Raw genomic sequence first — 20308 nt, forward strand, 5'->3', positions numbered from 1 at the left:
AAATCCAGCGAGACATCTCGAAATGTCTGCAAATCTTGTATAAAAGCTGCAAATTCTACGAGACCTCTGTAAATATCGCAAAGATTCTGCGTTTCTTGCAAGAGCGCTGCAAATCTCCCAAAAATCTCTCTGGACCTCAGCAAATATCATGAAAGTTCTGTGAATCCCGTGAGGCCTCTGTAAATCCTGTTAGTCCTCTGAAAATATTGTAGAACGTCTGCAAACCCTGCAAGGCTGCTAGAAAGCTCTACCTGCACAATATCTACAAATCTCACAAAACCCCTGCAATCCTTACGAAGCGTCTAAAAATCCCACAAGACGTCTTCAAATCCTGAAAGACCTCTGAAAATCTTGCGAACCATCTAAATCCCACGAGACCTGCAAATACTGCGAGACGTCTGCAGAAATTTCTGAAACATCTGTAAATCTAATAAAAGACCTCTCCAAATCCAGTGTAATTTTGGTCAATCTCGCACAATGTCTGCAAATCCAGCGAGATGTCTTTAAAATCCTGCAATTCTCTCAAAACGTCTCTAAATCTGGTGGGACCTCTGCCAGTACTACTAGACTTGTGCAAATTTCCCTAAACATCCGTAAATACCTTGTCAAATCTTTGCAAACCCTGCAACATGTCTGTAAATCCCGCAAGACTACTTCTACAAATCCAGTGACATTTGGATAAATCTTACGCAAATCTTTCAAATCCAAATTTCCAAAACGTTAGCAAATCCCGCGAGACCTCTGCAAATATCATGAAACCTCTGTGAATCTTGCGAAATGTCTGCAAATCTGGCATAAACTCTGCAAATCCCACATATATCAATACATTTGAGCTCAGTGAGCGTCTCTAAGGATTAACTCCACACGTTTACCTGAACCACAATCAGGCACAATGTCATGCAAAACCTCTACAAATCTCGTCAAACCTGCACGAATACCCTTAGACTTTGACATAAAGTCTTTCAAGAGACTTGAACTGTGTGCACGTAATTGTCACTTAAAAATGTTAAAATGTCACTTCAAACACTGCCTGTTGCGACAGTCAATTTAGATTCTATCCATCCATTTTCTATAGGGTTTATCCTCGTTAGGGTTTGCGGGTAAGCAGGAGCCTCTCTTTGCTGATTTTGGGAGAGAGGCCTGGACTGGTCACCAGTCAATCGCACGGCAAATACAAGTACAGACATTCAGACTCACATTCACTTGACAATTTAGGGTCTTCAGTGAAGCTAACATACATATTTTTAAAATGTGGGAGGAAACCAGAGCACCTTGAAAACACTCATGCAAGTACAGGAACCCAGATTTGAACCCGCAACCCAAAACAAAAGGAATAATGAACATTTGCAACCAGCTACGACTGTTAGCGTGTCTCCAATTGTGGAAGTACATACTCTCGACTTGCTGCCGAGTCAGATAACATGGTTAGCTAGCATGGCTAACATCAGCTCGTTTCTGCTCTCACGTTACGTCACGAAGTGAAGATAAGCTTTTGCCTTTGGGCAATTCAGCAAAACATAATGGCTAGCTTGCTAGCTATAGTCATCTCTACAGCATGCTATCATCCCTTGAGGCATCAAAAGAGTATCTCTCTACCATTAATCTGAGGAATAGAAAAGTCAATTAACTGGCCATGGTCATGTTAACCATGTCTGAATTTCCACCACATCTATTTTTGAATCAACTTACCTGTTGACATGTAAATTATGGCTGGTGTTGGATCTCACATTCAAGATTCTTACCTCATGGAACATCTTCTTTTCAACTGACATTTCACACATTAACACTAAGGTAGTAGAGAAGAAAGCTGAAGTGATCATTCAAAAGCCATGGAGATGGTTTTCTCAATCGGTTTGCCTTGGTCAAATGACATCGAAGTGTTTGTTCACTAGTTGTCTTTTTGGGGTCTTTTTGTACGTGTGACATCATGGTGAAAAGGCGTATGGGAGCAAATGTTTGGAATTCCGAACAAATCAGGCATTTCAGACTCCATTTAGAAAATTCCACTGTACAGTCAACTGTGACATCATCATTTCAGCATGTCACAGTCGTGAAAAAGTCCACGACGAGACGAGACGGCACGAGGTGGTCCAGAGCGACTGTCGCTAATGAACGTGCTGCTATTTGCTCGTTACACGTCGCCTCTGGTGTTTTCACATTCACCAGCGTCTGTTTAACAAAGCGTCCTGATTGCTCTGTTGCCGGCACCGTGTGGGATTTGGCGCCTCATTAGCATCATATTTGGCACATTTGGGATGAGTGAGGCTGGCGGTGTCGTACCGCACTGTCACAGGGGTAATCATCATGTTGATTTTATGTTTACTCTTTAGATCTATTTGGATTATTCAGCATATAATGTGGAGATAAAAAAAGTGAATTTGGTTTTGAACTCATTCCTGTTCAAAAGGATAAAGCCTGGCGTGATCACTGGAATTGAAAAAGGCCGCGCTAAAGCACGTCACGATGCTGGATGCTCTGTTCTCGTTTTCCTGACCTGATTTGTTTTCTGTGTTATGAAATCTTATTGATTTCTGATCCGTCACAAAGCCATCACTAGGAAATGCAAATTGGCCAATCACTGCGCAGAACAGAACAAATCTTTTTTTAAATTTTATTTTATTTTATTTTTTTTAATTGTTGTGGATATATTTTACTCTTTTAATGTCCCTGTTCAGTGACAATAATCTCTTCTAAATTTGATACGCCACAAAGAAGAATTTTGTTCAAAACACTGCCAAATTTGAACAATTTGAAAAAAAGGGCAAGTATATAAAATCAAGCCATTTTCACAGCTCTCAAACACTGTGGGCGTGTGTGCTGAATGCACTGAAAACACGCCCCGCGCAACTGTCAATCAAATACCAATACCACGACGTGAAAAAATGGATGCTACTTCGTCTAGCATCTTTCTTATACCTACAAGTAAGTACATGTTTGCGCAAAATATTTCCACTTAAAGCCTCCGGTGGCTAGACTATATCCCACTGTGCTGTCGCAGGGCTTTTCCGTGCCACAACAACGAGGCACTCGCTCTAAAGCAGCCATGCTAGTGTAAAGCCCCTTTCCAGATGCTGATTTTCACATCAGACTTTAAAAAATAGTTTTTACTTCGCTCCTTCGCCTTATCTGCATGACATGCACATACTTGCGGCAGACAATGAGGCGCTCAGAAGCGGCAAGGCCAGTCCGAAATCCCGATCCGCATGCTAGCTGTCAAATCGAACTTATAACTTATGTCTTCGTTACATGCACACACTCACGGCCAACAGCAAGGCGCTCTAAAGTGGCCACGCCAGCGCTCTATCCCAAGGGAAGATGTGTTTTCGTGGCATCGCAATTGCGCCATATAACTGCTGATGCAGACGAAGGTACTCATGTTCTTATACTTAACATACTATACATAAAGCTATGCTTTCATCCGCAAAGTCGTTTGAATCCCTCCTGAAAAATGTTGAGGTCATTATCATATTATTTCCCCCCCCGCCCCCACTCTAAGATAAGCTAGTACTTGTATGTATGTACTTGTATTAGTGGTAAAATAACGTTATGCTATTATTAGCTCAAAATGCTTACATTGTTACTAACATGAGGCTAGCAGCAGTTCCCTTGTTTGTATAAAGCCTTCTTATTTTTGTGTTGTTTTGCAATCTCAACTAGAGAACTGTTGATGATCTGTGACTTGTACGCTAGGGTAGCTACACGGTTTGTTTTGCTTTGCATCATTTCCTTGTCGCTTTGATACATTGGATGTGAACTTCAAGCGCAATGGCATGTTTTTGCGCAGAGGATCAGTGGCTGTTTTGAGCTGGGAGCGGCGCGCGGGATAAAGCCCGAGCCGAAACGCTATCATCCTCTTCCTCCTCCTTGCCGAGGAAAGTGAGGAGGCGCGTAAAAAGGGGTAAATAAGATGCACTTAAGGATGGACAGATGCGATTAAGATAGGCTGTGGTGATTAAGAGGCTGATATAGATACCGCTTGGATAAACAGCCTGAGCTGTGAGTCAATTAAAGTCCAAAGCTGCCCAAAAACAACTCGTTTAACTTTTCAATTAATCTCCTTTTGGGGGGGGGGGGGGGGGGGGAGTGAGTGACAATGCTGTGGAGTGAGCAGTGACGAGCCAAACAGCTGGACGCTCCCAACTGAAGGCCAAAAACAATGACCCCAACCTCCAGATGCTTTCAGGCAAACAAGATTTTTATAGCACTTTGTTGTATTTTTTGGCTCCAAAACCTCTTTCACACAGAGATGCCACACTATCGCTGCATCAGAACAAGAAGTCGCCTTTGCATTTGACATAAAACCCACCAAACCCGCCGGATATTACCGCAACTGTGTGCACTTTCACACAGACATACTGCAAAATTGCTGCACAAAAAGCAGTATACAAGGGCATCTGATGAATGGGGCAGCTGCTGTGCCACTGAGACAAAAGACAAAGCCACCTCGGGATGACAAACATATTGTTGTTTATTGCGCAGTTTAACACAGAATTTGTGTTTTTACTTTGCGTTTGTCACACAAAACTTGTGGCCTCATGATGACAAGTATACAACTGTCTGTTGCGTATTTTTGCACAGAGCTTGTTTTAGTTGTAAAACCTTGTGAGGCTGTTTTCGTCCGTCGCACTCTCTTTTGAAGGCAAACACAATTGTTTACTATCACTTGGAACAGAATGGAGTAGAATAACCTCGGACATTGTACCACGTTGCTTCGCCATATTTTATAGTAGGTGAACACATATTGTATGTCAGCCTTTTCTGTTAAAGCACAGCTGCAGACGGGGTTGTTTTGTAGCATTTTTTGTTTAGCAACGCCAACTGACGTCATATTGTTTGAGGGGCAGATTAATCCAGACTAAACCTTGTGTCGGGCCTGCAGCGATCGACATCTCAGCGAGTGCTCACCTTCTGCGGATTAAAAAAAAAAAAAAAAAAAAAAAAAGTCCACATTTCAACAGCCGTCATGGCACAAAACAAAACAGCCTAGTAAGAATCCACAGACAGCTGGTGGTTCATGCAAAGGTTAGCCCAAGTATTCAGGTGGGTTTAATAGTGATGCAATGTAATCTCTGCTACAATACAGTACACTGATGAAACAAATCTAATAAAAAGATTTTTTTTTTACCCCTTCGTTTGCCCTCCAAAATCAGATGCTTGTGAAGTTAAAGTAAAAAAAAAAAAAAAAAAACTCGTGCTGAGCTTAGCTGCATGCTATTGTGTGCAAAAGGCAGTATGAGGAAACCTTGGCGCACTGTGACATGATGGAGGTTTTTTTTCAGGGGGCCTAGAGCTGCTCATTTTTATGTGTTGGCCGTATTCCTCTTCTGTCTCCGAGAAGGGTTGGAGAAATCGGCCACGCGGCTGCCAACTTTCCCAAGAACAAGTTCAAGTATGCAGTAATAAGTAGAGACAAGCGGATAAATCAAAGTTGGCCGTTTTCATCAAGCGACATTGCGATAACGCGGACACTATTGCTACGCAATAGTGCAGATAAAGAGGCTCTTCAAGTCATCTGGAAACAAAGTGCTGTTGATGTGTGGCAGCTATTCTGTCTCCATTTGTTTGTCTTCTACGGTTCGTCGTCAATTCATCGTTTGCATTTTCTTCTTTCTACATTTGTCTTGTCCAGTTCTTCTTTCCCTAGTTGTCTTCTACAGTTTGAGTCTTTCTCTGTTTTGTTTGTCACTGTTCGCGTGTCAGTTTTCTCTGGTTTGCGTCTTCTCTCTCCATTTGCCTTTCCTGGTTTCTGTCTCCTTTCATCCGGTCGGTTTCTTTTACGCGCCGCAGCGATATCTTTTTTTTCTACGGTTTTCGTCTTCTTTCTCAGTTTGTTTGACTTCTGCGGTTCATTTCATCTTCTTCCCTTGATTGTCTTCTACGGTCCACGTTTACTTTTTCTAAATACGTTTGTTTTCTGCTAATGTTCGCGTCTTCTTTCCCAGTTTATTTTCGTTTGCGTTTTGCGTTTGATTCATTTGTCCTCTGGTTGATGTCTTCTTCATTTGTCTTCCACTGTTTGCATGGTGGTCTTTCTCCGTTTGTCTTCTATGCTCTGCATTTTCTTCTGTCTCCATTTGTCTTCTGTGGTTTCTGATGTCATCTTGGTTTGTCCTTTATTTGAGTAGTTTCCTGTCTCCGTTGATATTCTATGGTTCGCTTCCTCTTAGTTTGTTTGTCGTCTTCTATGCTTTGTATTTTCGACGGAGAACCATATGTTGTCTACAGTTTGTCTTCTTTCTCCACTTGTCTTCCACAGTTCGCGTCATCATCTTTCTCCGTTTGTCTTCTATGGTCTGTGTCTTTTTGTCATAGTTTGTCATCTTCTATGGTTTGCATTTTCTTTGTTTCTGTTTTTCGATTCGCAGTTTATGTACGGTTTGTGTCTTTCTCTGTTGTTTGTGTTCTATGCTCCGCATCATCTTCTAATGTGCAAAAGGCAGTATGAGGAAACCCTGGCGAGCTGTGACATGATGGAAGTTTTTTTTGCGGGGTCTAGGCTCATTATTGTGTGTTGGCTGTATTCTTCTTCAGTCTCCGAGAAGGGCTGGAGAAATCGTCCATGTGGCTGCCAACTCTCCTGCCTGTTTCCCAAGAACAAATTCACGTATGCGCCATTTTAAAGTCGTAATAAGTCAAGACCAATGGATAAATCAACCTCAGCCTTTCATCATGTGCCATTGAGATAACATGGACACTGTTGCTAGGTGGAAAATAAAGAGGCTCTTAGTCATCTCTAGACAAAGTGTTATTGACTAACGGCGGCTATGCGGCCTTGCCAGGGAGAAAGGGATTACATGCCCGAGCCAAAACTCTATACAAGTTTGAATAGATTGCATCGGCACCGGAAACAATACCTAAGCCATTGCTATCGCAAAACATTGGAGACTCTAATTGCCAGTGATAATAGTTAGTGTAGTTAAGCAAACTGTAGTGGCTTTTAAACAGCATATGGCTAGGAAGAAATCCAGAAATCCACACTAATCCGTCAGTCTTGTATAGTGTACTCACTATGGGGATTATACTGTATGTTTCCACTTTCCCCATGTTTACGTCCTTAGCTTTGCATTGAGCCGAGCACCCTTTCAGCAAATGTTCTTGTTGTTGAGCTGCATGAAAGTTGATGTTGTATGTAGCATCTGGTCAGCGGGTGTAGTTGTAAGGAAAATCTTGTTTTCGACGACATTGGCTTGAACTGTTTGGCAATAAATCAACAGTAAAGCTCCTCCTCTGGAGATAACAAGCAATGAAGGAGATTTTTGTGCAACATTTACAAATGTCAGGTGTGTAACGGTACGCCAGAAATCACAGTTTGATTTGGTACAGTTAGGTAAACAGGAACAGATTTAATGACATTAAGTCAGTAAGCTATTCAATATAAATATAAAAGGCAAACTTCTTGCTGTAAATTTTCCGGTGATTGAAAGATTATTGAATAAACAAAATGTACACAGTAAAAAAAAAATAAAAAAAAGCCGTGGTCTCCGCCTTCTAACGCTGTGGGCATGTCCGCTGAATGCATGAAACAACACACTGCTGACAAATGGATGCTACTTTGTCTCGCAACTTTCTTCTGCTCGCACATCCTCACTTGTCTGAAGCGCTAAATATATCTGCTTAAAGCCTCTGGGAGCTGGAATATATTCCACTGCGTCGTCGCAGGGCTTTCCACGCCGCGACGAGAGGTGCTAGCCATCGGCTAGCTTGCGAGCTAACCGATTCGTGTTTTTCAATATTTTTTTGGAAGGAGGTGGCGCTTTATTAGGTTTTCTTTTTTACGAAATAAAGGAAGGAGACGGTGAACAATTCTCAAATGAAGAAAATAATGTGCACAGTTTTTAGGTTTGTCTTCCACAGTTTTCATTTTCTTCCGTGTTTGTTGTCTTCTATGGGTCACACCTTTTTTCCCTCTTTCCTTTCTTCTATAATTCGAGTTGTCCTGCTTTTTTTTTAGTCTTCTATAGTTCACGTCCTCTCTCTCTTTTTGTCTTTCTCAATGGTTCAGGTCTTCTTTTTCCTTTTGGTTTGCGCTTTTCTTCATTGTGTTCTATGGTTTGCATCGTTTTGCTCGTCTTCTTTGGTTTGCATGTTTTCCCCTCAATTGCTTATCTTCTATGGTTTGTGTCTTCTTTTTCCTCTGGTTTTCTTCTATTCTGTTTTCTTTCCGTTTTGTTTTTTGGTCCTTTTTCTCCATTTGTCTTCAATGACTCCCACCTTATTCTCTCTGGTTTTGTTCGCTATTGCAGAGAAGCCGAAAGACAACTACAATACTACTCTTAAACGCAAAATATGGTAAGACTTTAAACGGTAATAGTAACAATCTGAAATGTCATCCTGCTTCATTGGTCGTTTTATCCCTACTGCATTTGCTTTCCTAAAGCAGTACACTGTGCTTTGATCCACATTTGTGTGTTCAACTTGTATTGCTTGAAGGCCTCATTGGTTGGTCTCTGCGTTCCCAAATGTCAGTCGGCTGTTTTTTTTTTTTTTAATTTTTCAATTTTTTGCCGCAAGAGGTCTGAAAATTGTTGTGTTAATCCGGAGATGACAGCGGTGACAATGATGGGACATTAGTCAAACATTGCCGGTGGGTATGTGTGTTAAGGCGGGGCGGGGTGGGCTGGGTTAGGGGGGGTTAGAAGAGGGCAAATAAGCAAATCAGCATTTTGGCTTCAGAAGAGGATTCTGGCAAAGTCAAAAAAACTTACAGCCTATCTGGAAGGAAGCAACATTGCCTTGAATTGATTAAACATCACATCAAACCAGCGTTAATTGCTCTCATTTGACAGGCATTGTGTTGTCCTGGAGCTTGTTATTAGCACTGCCGTCTGACTTTTTTTTTTCGACCTACCTGGATGCTAACAAACAAAAATTCAGCCCTGGAGTTGGTTTAACCGAGCAACATTACATGTCTTCAACATGTTTGTCGTGAGTAGCTGCAGAAAAAAGTTTCAAAGGCATACCTGAAAAAAACTGCAATACCGTATGTCAATAATTGCATAACTACTATATGATAATATGGTCACTCTCCCAAATGTGAATTGTTTGTTCTGTAAATAAAAAGACCAGACAAAATGTTCCTGTGCGTTCTACGCTCCATTGATAGGAGATGAAGGTTGTAAATACTTGGGCATACTGATAGAATCTTGTATCTTGTCTTGTGAAAAGACTGAGGCTAAAAGTGGCTTTTTATTTTCGAAGCAAGTTGTTTTTGTTCCAATGTAAAAAAGCGGCAACATTTGTACCCGTTTTAGATGACTGTGATTTGTTGTACATGTACTGTATGCCTCTGCACAGTGTCTCCATCTGGTTGATGCTGTCGACTATTCATTCATCTTTGAGGCTCATTACAAATTGTCACGCTCGGTCTCACCGTTGTGAGTTGTCCTCTCGGGTTGGATGGCCTGCGTTGGGGATCTGTGGGCTCACTGGTACACCTTTTTATTTACAAGCCAATTCTTGGTCTGCTTCCCACCTATCTGAGGGTTTTTGTCAGGCAGAAAAAATACCGGACAGTAGTTGTTGTGTTCTCAGGACCTCTTTACACCCTCTGTTCCAAAAGCTAGGATAGAAATTGGGAGAGGGCTTTTGGGTACTCTGCACCAACCAGCTTGGAATTTGTTGCAGAATGACGTAAAAAATCAAGGAACTGGTGTGCTTTAAATGTTTTGAAATCCATGATGAAATAATTGGAAGCAGTTTCTATGGAATGTCCATGTTTTAGCTCAACTGCTTGAACAATGGATTCGTAGGTATTACTCATAGATTGTTGTTGAGCTGCATGTTCAAATCCAAAATGTTTGCTTAATTTGTACTGTTCCTTTCCTTGTATGTCTGGAACTTGTTTGTCTTTTTTTGCTGCTGCCCGTCTTGGCTAGCTGTCTCTTGAAAAAGAAGGTTTTCGTCTCAATGAGACAAACCTGGTGAAATAAAGGTCAACATTTTGCGCTTAGACTTTTGACATTTTTTTTCTAACCTTCAGCGCTGCAAATTTTGAGATACCGAACTGATTTTCTTTGTTCGTGTGAAAATAAAGTTATATTCGAATGTATTCTAGTCTATTCTGTTTGCAAATTGTGAGATGCCTGATTTTCATTGTTCCTGTGACAGTGACGCTAAAGTTCTGCTGTGTTCTATTCTGTTCTGTTCAGGTTTGCTGACTCACCGTTGCCAGGTTAACTTTGCAACATGCAATTAGGTAGGGATGTCTATCATGAGTAGACCCACAAAAAAGTCCCAAGAAACCATGTCAGAAAAGACACATGAAGTCTGCCATTTTGCTTTGAAGTCTTTTTTTAAACGTCATTTTGGCCATATCCACGGGTCCTGAAGTTTGCTGACTCATCATGAAATAGCAATCTGTAACAACGCCACCGCTTTGAGAATTCAGCCCGTGGAACTGGTTTAACTTGGCAGCATGACATTTGGTCGGGATGTCAATCATGAGTAGAGCCACGAAAAAGTTTCAAGAATTTATGCCCGAAAAGACACAGGAAGTCGACTATTTTCTATTGAAGTGGCCATTTTCAGATGACTTTGACCATTTCTTTAAAAAAACAAACCGGTCCTAGAGAGTCTGTCCGATTGCCACCAGATTTAAACCATCTATACTAGACGGACGGGAAAAGCTAAATTCCGATTTTTTTGGTTTGGTTTTGTTTTTCTCGTTTGATAACTCTCCATAAAACACCAAACTCTAATAACCAGAACAGATGGTGCTCAAGGTTCAATGTAACCCCGCGTAGAACTTTCTAAAAAAGTCTTGGTGTAAAGCCAAATAGAACAAGTTGCAGGTTATGAATTTGTGTCATGAGAGGTGTGGCCTTCCTTTCCAGCCTTTGATGCTTTGCGCACCTGAATGTTTGGCATGCTAATCAGGCGACTTATATTGATTTGCAGGCGCCTGGGTTTGTTTATTGTCGGCGTGGCGTTCCTGCCTTTAAAAGAAGAGCGCAATCCTCGGCGGAGGCTCGCGGGTTTGCATCGTGATATATTTACAGCTGTCACTCAGCGACCTCCCGAGACGTGAGCGAGATCGACTCCCGAGACGCGGCGCACTTATCAAGGAGCGAGCCGAGCAAGCCCGTCCCGTTTTTCTTTTTGATTCCTCCCCCGCCGACGCCGGCTGTCAGTCAGCGTTAAAGTCGCGTTCGCCGTATTTACAGGAACAAGTTTGCTTCGCGCCGTCATTAGGGAGCAAAGGCCAATTTGAATTTGCATCAACAAAATTGTAAACATTTTGTCAACAAGTGACTGTTTTAACAGCAATGATCATTTGTTGCTGTGGAAAGTACTTTAATTCATTGAAAATAGGAACATAAATTGTAATAATTATATTAGGAGCTGTTCGGTTTGTTATTTAACGTTTTTTGTACAAAACTGTATTCTTACCTATGGTCATGTTTTAAGAAAGCTACATTTGACAAAATTAGTGATGCATACAATAATTGTTGTGGAAAGCTTCTTCACTTGTTGAAGTTGTTGGTGTATTATCCCTTGCTAAATAGTCACGGTAGATTTACATTTTGCTTATTTTCGTCATCTTACTTTTCACTATACTTTTTTAAAAATGAAATTAATTAGAAATTAACAATTGAATTTAATTGCATTAGAATGAGGAAACAACAATTGTGTGGTGTGGATCATTTCTTGCTGTAGAAACGAATTTAATTAATAGAAGAATAAGAAAATGGGGAATTACACTTCGGAAATAGATGGATAACGGATGAATAATATAAATATCAAATAATGTATTTCTAATACAAAATAAATGAGCATAATTATATACATAAATAACAAGCCCCTTGCAAATTTATGGCTTTCTCATTTTTTGTCAGACAAAAAAACAAAACAAAAACAAGTTTTTTTGACTGCTGAAAATATGAAATTGTTGCTGTCCAATGATTATCAACCCATTTTCTCAACAAATTTCCGAATGAATTTTAGCTGAAAAAAACCGACAAAAAAAATGTTTCTCCAAGTTTCAGGAAAAAAGTGAAAACTAAAATATCGTGTATATATACATCAATAAAACAATATATATTTGTTGTTTGTTATATAAAACACTCCTGACATTTATCAGCCTCTGCCTTGTTGTGACTTTCACATTTTTATTCAACAAACATTTGCGTTTCGGATAAAAAAAAAAAAAAAAAGAATAAAAAAAAAATGAAATGAATGATTTTATTTTTTTTGGACAGAGACCGATTATGTAGAAATTAAGAAATATTACTACTTTTACTGAAAATAAAACATGCTATCTTTTACAAACATTTTTGTTCCTTTCCAGTTTTATCTTATTTTTTTTTTTTTAGGTTTAAAAAAAAAAAAACGGAATTTTTTTTTTTTTTAAATGTGGAGACAAAAATACACAATAATAGAATACATATTATCATAATAGTAATAAAGTTACGATAAGATGATATAGATCCGCCTGTAGTAAAGTAGTAAATTCATAAATCTTACAATATATGTAATAACATTCAATAAATATGACATTAAATCACATTAAGTATATGTACTGTATATAATTAAATCGGGCTGTCAACACATAGTGGTACAAAAAAACTATTGAAAAATCTGTCTCGAAAAATGTGTGCATGTGCGTGTGTGTTTTATGTCTTTGTAGTATTCCCAGTTTGGAATCTGATTCGGAATGCTTATCAGTCACAATAGCTAACGGGGGACAAACACCGTATTTGTGTTTATGGTGTGCTCAACCTTCTCGTTATCCCTTTGTGTAATTAGCCTCATTATGCATCAGGCTTTAGCGGGATAAACCTTATCGCACTCCTTGTTCTCGCTCCCTGTTGGGCGCTCACCATGTAAAATAAAAACGCAAAACTGCTGGAATTACGTCCCTTTTACACCAGTAAAAACAGCCTCTTTTATCAAATACCAATCGGATCCCACGGTATAAAATACAACCCCAATTCCAATGAAGTTGGGACGTTGTGTTAAACATAAATAAAAACAGAATTGCAAATCACGTTCAACCTATATTTAATTGAATACACTACAAAGACAAGATATTAAATGTTCAAACTGATCAACTTGATTGTTTTAGCAAATAATCAACTTAGTTAACTTAGAATTTTATGGCTGCAACACGTTCCAAAAAAGCTGGGACAGGTGGCAAAAAAGACTGAGAACGTTGAGGAATGCTCATCAAACACCTGTTTGGAACATCCCACAGGTGAACGGGCTCATTGGGAACCATGATTGGGTGGAAAAGGAGCTTACCTGAATTGCTCAGTCATTCACAAGCAAAGATGGGGCGAGGTTCACCTCTTTGCGAACAAGTGCGTGAGAAAATAGTCGAACAGTTTAAGGACAATGTTCGTCAATGTACAATTGACATATTTCATGTATTTAGAAACAAAACACGGACATCTGCTTAGAGCCTCTTTAAGTAGTTGAATCCCTAAATCGGACAGTGACAATTCACCTTTGCCTTTCACACAAAACCGAACAAAGGCGGATATTACCGTAATGGTAGGCACTTTTTACTTTTGGACTGAAGTAGTTTTCAGAATCTGTACGATGAAACCGTTAAATCAGTACTTTTACCATAATCTAATTGACCGAGTATCTGCACTTCTGCAGAAGGACAGCGTGTCAGTACTTTCGCTGCCTCTGGAGTTTAGGAGGACTCAAAATGGTGGACAGACACAATCAATTAGCATTAGCGTGTAGCTTCAACCCTTTGCAAGTCTTTTGAGTGTGGTTACAAGTGAAAAAAGTAGTGGTCTCACAAGTTTTGTTGTTGTTGTTGTTTTTCACAGTTGCTTTGGACACAGTAAAAAGGTGACGGTAGCTGGGGGCATTTCTCACCGGCGTTGTCGTGGCCGCTTTGTGTTAGCCGTCCGCTAATTCGGCTCACACGTGGGTGACTGCGTGCAGGTGTCGCAGGTGACGCGTGTCACAAGTCGCCAGGCAGACTTCTCGTCACAGCTTCTCCCCCGTGAGGAAGTGTTGGCAAGTTAGAGGAGAGCTCCATTCAATTAGACACCCGGAGTGTCAAGTAACATCAACATGCTATCAACAAAACAAATATATAGAGTGACATTCAAACCAATACATACAAAAAGATCAAACTTTATTGATCCCTCACCGGGAAGACCTAGAGCAGCACAATGGAAGTACGAGCGCATAGAGAGCAATTTTGAATTAAATAGATAAGAACAAGAAAAATGTAATGCTTAGAAATACATACAGTATTTAAAAAATAATTTCAGTTAATATTAATTAACTGCGATTGGCTGGCAACCAGTTCAGGGTGTAACCCGCCTCCTGCCCGAAGATAGCTGGGATAGGCTCCAGCACGCCCGCGACCCGCGTGAGGAGAAGCGGCTTGGAAGATGGATGGATGAATATTAATGAATATTTATTTTTCATTATTTATTGTGTCCTCTTTACCCATCACATCCTCAAGGAATAGCTTTGGAACAAAACTGAAAACTACACACAATACAGTATTATATTTCCTAATTTTGTATTTCCAGTATTTTGTAGGGATGTCTCTTTTTCACGTCGACCAATATTGCAGCCTTAAATTTTGGCCGATACCGATATCGGTCCGATCCTGATATCAGGAATAATCATACATTCTTTACTTATTTTGTAGCATGGAATGTTGGAAAAGGCTTGATGAAGTGATATCACTCTGACAGAGAAAAATAATCAGCAGCAGTAGGTGTGAGGAAAAACGGAGCCATTTATCATTAAACAAATGGGTTACATAACGTAACTTTAAAAATAATGTACTACAATTGGATAAAATAAAAATGATATAAGGAAATCACAAAATATATATTTAATATATTTAAATTGCAACATAACCACTGATTAAACATAAGCATATTCTACACGTCTATAGATTAAATACAAAATAAGTTGGAAAACTATGATAAATAGTCTAAAAAAATAACAACTAATGTTCAATTCAGTTATACATTTTTTTTTACTGCCAGTGTATGGTGGCAACATCATGTGCGGCAATACACTTTTGAACTTGATGCAACTGGTGGTTTAGTTTTCTTGACAATCGCTACACACCTGGAGTAACAAAGGAAGAAGAAGTCACGATTGAATATTGTTATTATAACCCGTTTTTCACAGAATTTGAATATTTGCCAGAAAGTATTGTTATGTTGCCTGTTTCTATGCGTTTATACAGCGCTTGTGTACCAATGTTAATACTTTTGACAGATATAAGTGCCGCGAGTTCGATGCTAATTTGCGTTAGGTGGTCAATGGTGTATTTCATTCATTGTGTGTTAGGTTTGAGCTAGCGATTTAAGAAATGAAGTCCGATGTATTTGAACCTTCAGTCGGTGTAATTCTTTTATGTGCGTTTAGTTTTACAGTGAATTTCAACTGGAGTCTCAATAAACGACTTGAAGCAAGCAACATTTGCTCTTACTGCTTGCTACTATGTTAGCACCTTAGCAACACGTTGCCATCACGCCGTCTGAGCGCTGATTGGTCGAAGTGCTGGAGCGGCGTATGGAATGGACTGCTTGTATAAGAGCGGTAGAATCTGAAATTTTAGATCCAGTCAGATCCGATCTGATCTTTTTTTTTTTTTTTTGTTGACATCGGACCGATTTGCGATCTCAAAGATCGGATTAGGACACTCCTAGTGTTTTGTATAAATTTATCAGAATTTTTTTGGGGAATTTAAAATTGTTTCTACAGTATGTGCCCATTACTTATCATGTTCTCAGGGGGGACACTTTTTATATCAAATATTTATATTTTGAAAATATTTTCAACTGTAAATACACACTATACTGTCTACTGTGAAAAAAATATTATTATTATTATTCCCACTCTATTTTATTTTATTGTTATAAATTGTATATAATTGCCTCGAATAAAGTGCAATAGATACTATAATTATAAAATAAAATAACAACGGTAATTATAATATGTAGATATTGTAGATACTTTCTGTATATGCCTGATTTGTTCCATTTTAAGAATCGTGCACAATTCACTCCACATAAAAAAGTGTTTTCAAAAAATTCCATTTTTTATTTTTCAATACGTTGTAAATTATTTGATGCTTGTGGCAGAATTACCAAGATCTCTGACGGTGCGCAGTCTTAAGCAGACGCTTTAATCCCCACCCTACATGGTGTATAGGGATAAGTATTTTTCTTATTTCATAGGAGTCAAGATGTCATTTCTTATTTTCTCACATTGACATATGCCGACATGCGAATCCCACGTTTGTGTGGGAAGAATTCGATTTCTAGGTCATGCGGGAATAGTGACCTGCTAGAAATGTACACATTAACTTCAATAAGATGCCACGTACAGACTATAAAACTCGTTCTGTGCTTATCCATACAAATATCATCCACACAGGCATCAATGTTGAGGTTGGTGGATACAGAGAGCTCAGAGAGAAGTGGCCACTGAACTTACTGTATGTATGTCTTCTGTTATCATTTGTATGCTTGCACTTTCACTGTGTGTACAATAGGTGCATTTATGGCATGTACGGTTTCAAGATTACCACCATTTTCCTTTGACTTAACACATTGATAAATCGAAAATCTATTATGGGAGACAACATAACAGCCTCAAGTGTGCAGAAACTTTGTACAAAAAGAATGGCATTTGAAAATCTTTTCATTTTTGTGTATTTTGGGTCATCATTGGAAACTTTAGGGTGAAAGAATGACATTTAAGGGTTTTTTGTTTTGTCAAATCTCCAAACGGATCAAATTTGACTTGGGACGGTATGTCAGCGTCACAATGTAATGTTTTCAGTAGCTATATTTCAGAACATCGTGTTTGACTTTGCCGGTCGTCTAACACCATTGTTGCCTTGTCTCTATTAAACTTTTAACACCCGAAAGACGTCCCGAAAAGCTTTTATTAAAAAAAAACCCCAAAAAAACACGCGAGTCAGCTTTGGAAGGCCCTCCTCAAAATCTTCCCGATCCGTGACGACCACTTGAACTCTTTGCTCCTCGCGGCTTCTTCTAAAGAGTCGTCAAGTGGTACGGTGGTGAGAAATGCGGAAAAACGTCTAGTGTGTGCTGCTGTTTGTGTAATGTCGCGTTAACCCGCTCAGCTATTCGGGCGTATCTGAAGCGGCCGCCGCTGTTGCCGTGGGCTCGCTCGCTAGGATGGGAGTGTTCAATTTTTTAAAGCTTTTTCCGCTCGCCTGGCTGAGCGGCCCCCACGCTTGTTGCGTCACCCAGAGTAAGTGCTAATCCCGGTCACCCCCCCCGCGCCCCTCAACCCGTTGAGGCAGTACGACGACGGTGTCTGTTTTAAGTGATGTTTTGATCGGTGCCAGGCCGAGCGAGCTAACTCCACTCCCGGGACAGGAACACAGGTTTTTTTTGTTTTTTTGTTTTTTTTTGGGGGGGGGGGGGGGGGGAATAATATTTTCTTTGGGATGACAGCAGCCCGTCTAGGCATTACTTTAGCAACATCCCGCGAAAGGAGTTTGGCAGGGAGTTTAACGCTTCTCCCACTTGAAGACTTGCTAGAAAGCACGTCATCCGCAAAAGAAAAATGTCTGACAGTGTAGCAGAGCGTCTCTGTTTGATGGCTTCCGTGGCGGTCATGAAAGATTAATGTGGCGACGAAACACCTGCAGCGAGTTCCTCAACGACAAGTGGGAGAAAAAAGAGCAAAGTCCCCGGTTAAAACGCGGCAGCGAGGCTAACCGGATTGAAAGTGTGGCCTGTTTGTTCGTTAATTCCCATCAGGAAGATGTTAATTGATTGCTAAGAAGTCAGTCAATTGACTGGACTCATCTGCGGTAGAAATGAATTCATTGATCGATGGTTAACGATGTCGTGCTGGTTAAAAAAAAGAAAAAGCCATGTTAGATTGTCACATCGATATGGTCGGGAGTAATAATTAGACATGATGATGTAAAAGGCACCTAAAACTTCAAAGGCTCCCCCAATTGATGATGTTTTCCAGTTTGTCACATTGACACAGTTAGTCGTGTTAATCAGGTGTAATAATGAGTCGCGTAGAATGAAAACATTCTCAACTGTATGCTGTCCTAGTTCTATCATTTCAGTGTTGCGAGTGACTCGTTTAGGAAACATGATCAGTCGCGTTCGTCATGGGAGACTACAGAGATGGTTTGCTGTTCTTGTTATATCAAGTCAGTGTCACTAGTGGCAACACGTTAATAATACTAATAATGTATTCCGCTTATATAGCGCTTTTCAAGGGACTCAAAGACACTTTACAATTGCACAAATTGTTCATTCACACCATAGTCACAACCTAGTGGCGGGAAGCCAATTGTGCAGCCACAGCTGCCCCGGGGGAGTCTGACGGCTGCCATTCTGCACCGACAGCCCCTCCGACACCTCCAACCATTCAACTGCATTCATTCATGGCCAATGTGGGTGAAGTGTCTTGCCCAGGGACATGACGACGACGCGCGCTCTGGCGGGGATACGAACGTGTGTTGAGGACGAGCATGTTGTCGTCAAGCATCCACGCTCACGCGATTCATCTTTTAATGTAATCTTCCTCGGACATGTCTCGTCTAGTGCGCCTCCAGATAGGGCGACTATTATTGAGTCTGACCTCTAAAAGTGGAACATGACTTAGCAATCGCGCTAACTAACAGGAAACATGCGTTAAACAGATATCCCATCAGAGGAGCAGATTAACACAACACTGTGCTGGGTGATGTCCCGGAAAACCAGCCGTGAAATTGTTGTTAACTGTCACCAATAAGAAGCACGTACATAACCTGCAGCTTTACACACGCTGTTGTCAGCTCTGCGTGTCATATGAACTTGACAAATATGACAAAACCCTAAGTTGACACTGAGGGCTGTTCAAAATACGGTATTTCGTCCATGATATTTGGAAATTAGGGCTCGATGAGCCATCCATCCATTTTCTGAGCCGCTTCTCCTCACCGGGGTCGCGGGCGTGCCGGAGCCTATCCCGGCTGTCATGGGGCAGGAGGCGGGGTACGCCCTGAACTGGTTGCCAGCCAATGGCAGGGCACATAGGAACAAACAACCAGTCGCGCTCACAGTCACACCTACGGGCAATTTAGAGTCTCCAATTAATGGGCTCGATGATAGGGCCTCAAAATGAAAACAAAATCTGATTCCCGATTATTATTGATTTCTTTCCCCCATCAATAAAATGACCAAATGCCAAATAAATTCTAAAGTTTAGATTTTTGATTTTCGTATTGGTTTTTATTTAATGCTAAGCTATGTGGCAATCACATTTCTCCTCTTTGCCATTATATATATAATATAATGCACACATTTGCCTTTTTTTGTTATTTTTGTTTGTCATTGTTTTTTTTCTTGCTAAGCTGCCTCTACGTCCCCAATAAGTCCCATTTCCCGTTCTATGGCCGCCAACTCGTCATTTGTTAGCTTTCTGGCACCGACAGATGTTTGGCTCGCTCGCGTGCCCAATGCGCATGTTAGAACCCGGCAAGCACAAAACCACGACACGCTGCGATTGTACACGGCGCGATCAAAGCACAGCGGCGTGTATTGTATGTAGCGCGCGGCGTGTTGAATGTGCCGCATGCCTCAGATCATTTTCCTTTTCCTGAGCTCGCCTTTTTTTTTTTTTTCGTGAAAGGCGTGAAAGGACAGGTGGGTGTGAGACATCCCGCGTTAAGATATCAAACGTGAGGAGCCGGGTTTTCAGCTGATATTAAAAGATGATTGTGCGTGGGCCCCAGCCAAAAGAATGTAACCCCCCCCCCCCCCCCCGAATCAGTCGCAGCCAGCATAGGAAAACAGCAACTGAAAACACGAAGGAAGGAGGAGGATGAGGAGGAGGAGGAGGAATGGGGAAATTGTGGTCTGTAAATAGTTGGAATAGTTGATGTGATTTGTGGTTAAAATGGCTTCTTGTTCTGGACACTTTTTTATTTTTATTTATTTATTTATTTCCCCCCAAAAAATAGTTTTTTTTATAAACACTTCTTTCACAGTTAACACACTGTTTACCTTTTTGTGGAACACTTCAACCGCTACGAAGCATCTTTAGCATCATCATCATAGTGAGTGAAGTAGAGCAAGTGGATATGTGGGATGCGTATGGATAAATGTACAATGGATAGAAAAAGTATGCGCACCCCTGTTTAAATGCCAGGTTTTTGTGATAGCAAAAGATGAGACCAACTGAATCATTAAAAAAAAAAGAAAAAAAAACAACATTCCACCATTAACATGACTCAATTTGAAAAAGAAAAAAACAATCTTTTTGAGAGGGAAAGTAACAAAAAAACCAAACCAAAACATGTCTGCACACCGTCTCATAATGGGGGTGTGGC

General features: G+C 40.4%; 1 protein-coding gene across 5 annotated transcripts in view; it reads left to right on the plus strand.

Annotated features, from left to right (window-relative positions):
• Positions 1-20308, plus strand: part of lpp (LIM domain containing preferred translocation partner in lipoma) — a 133866-nt gene that overhangs the window by 27047 nt on the left and 86511 nt on the right. Inside the window, exon 3 of one of the 5 annotated variants that reach the window (XM_061780188.1) lies at positions 16372-16432. The exons of the other annotated variants lie outside the window; for them this stretch is intronic. The gene's annotated coding sequence lies outside the window, so the exon portion shown is untranslated. The remainder of the gene's footprint in view (positions 1-16371; positions 16433-20308) is intronic. 5 annotated transcript variants of the gene reach the window in all.

The sequence above is a fragment of the Phyllopteryx taeniolatus genome, chromosome 7, assembly GCF_024500385.1.
Source record: "Phyllopteryx taeniolatus isolate TA_2022b chromosome 7, UOR_Ptae_1.2, whole genome shotgun sequence".
NCBI classification, from domain to species: Eukaryota; Metazoa; Chordata; class Actinopteri; order Syngnathiformes; family Syngnathidae; genus Phyllopteryx; species Phyllopteryx taeniolatus.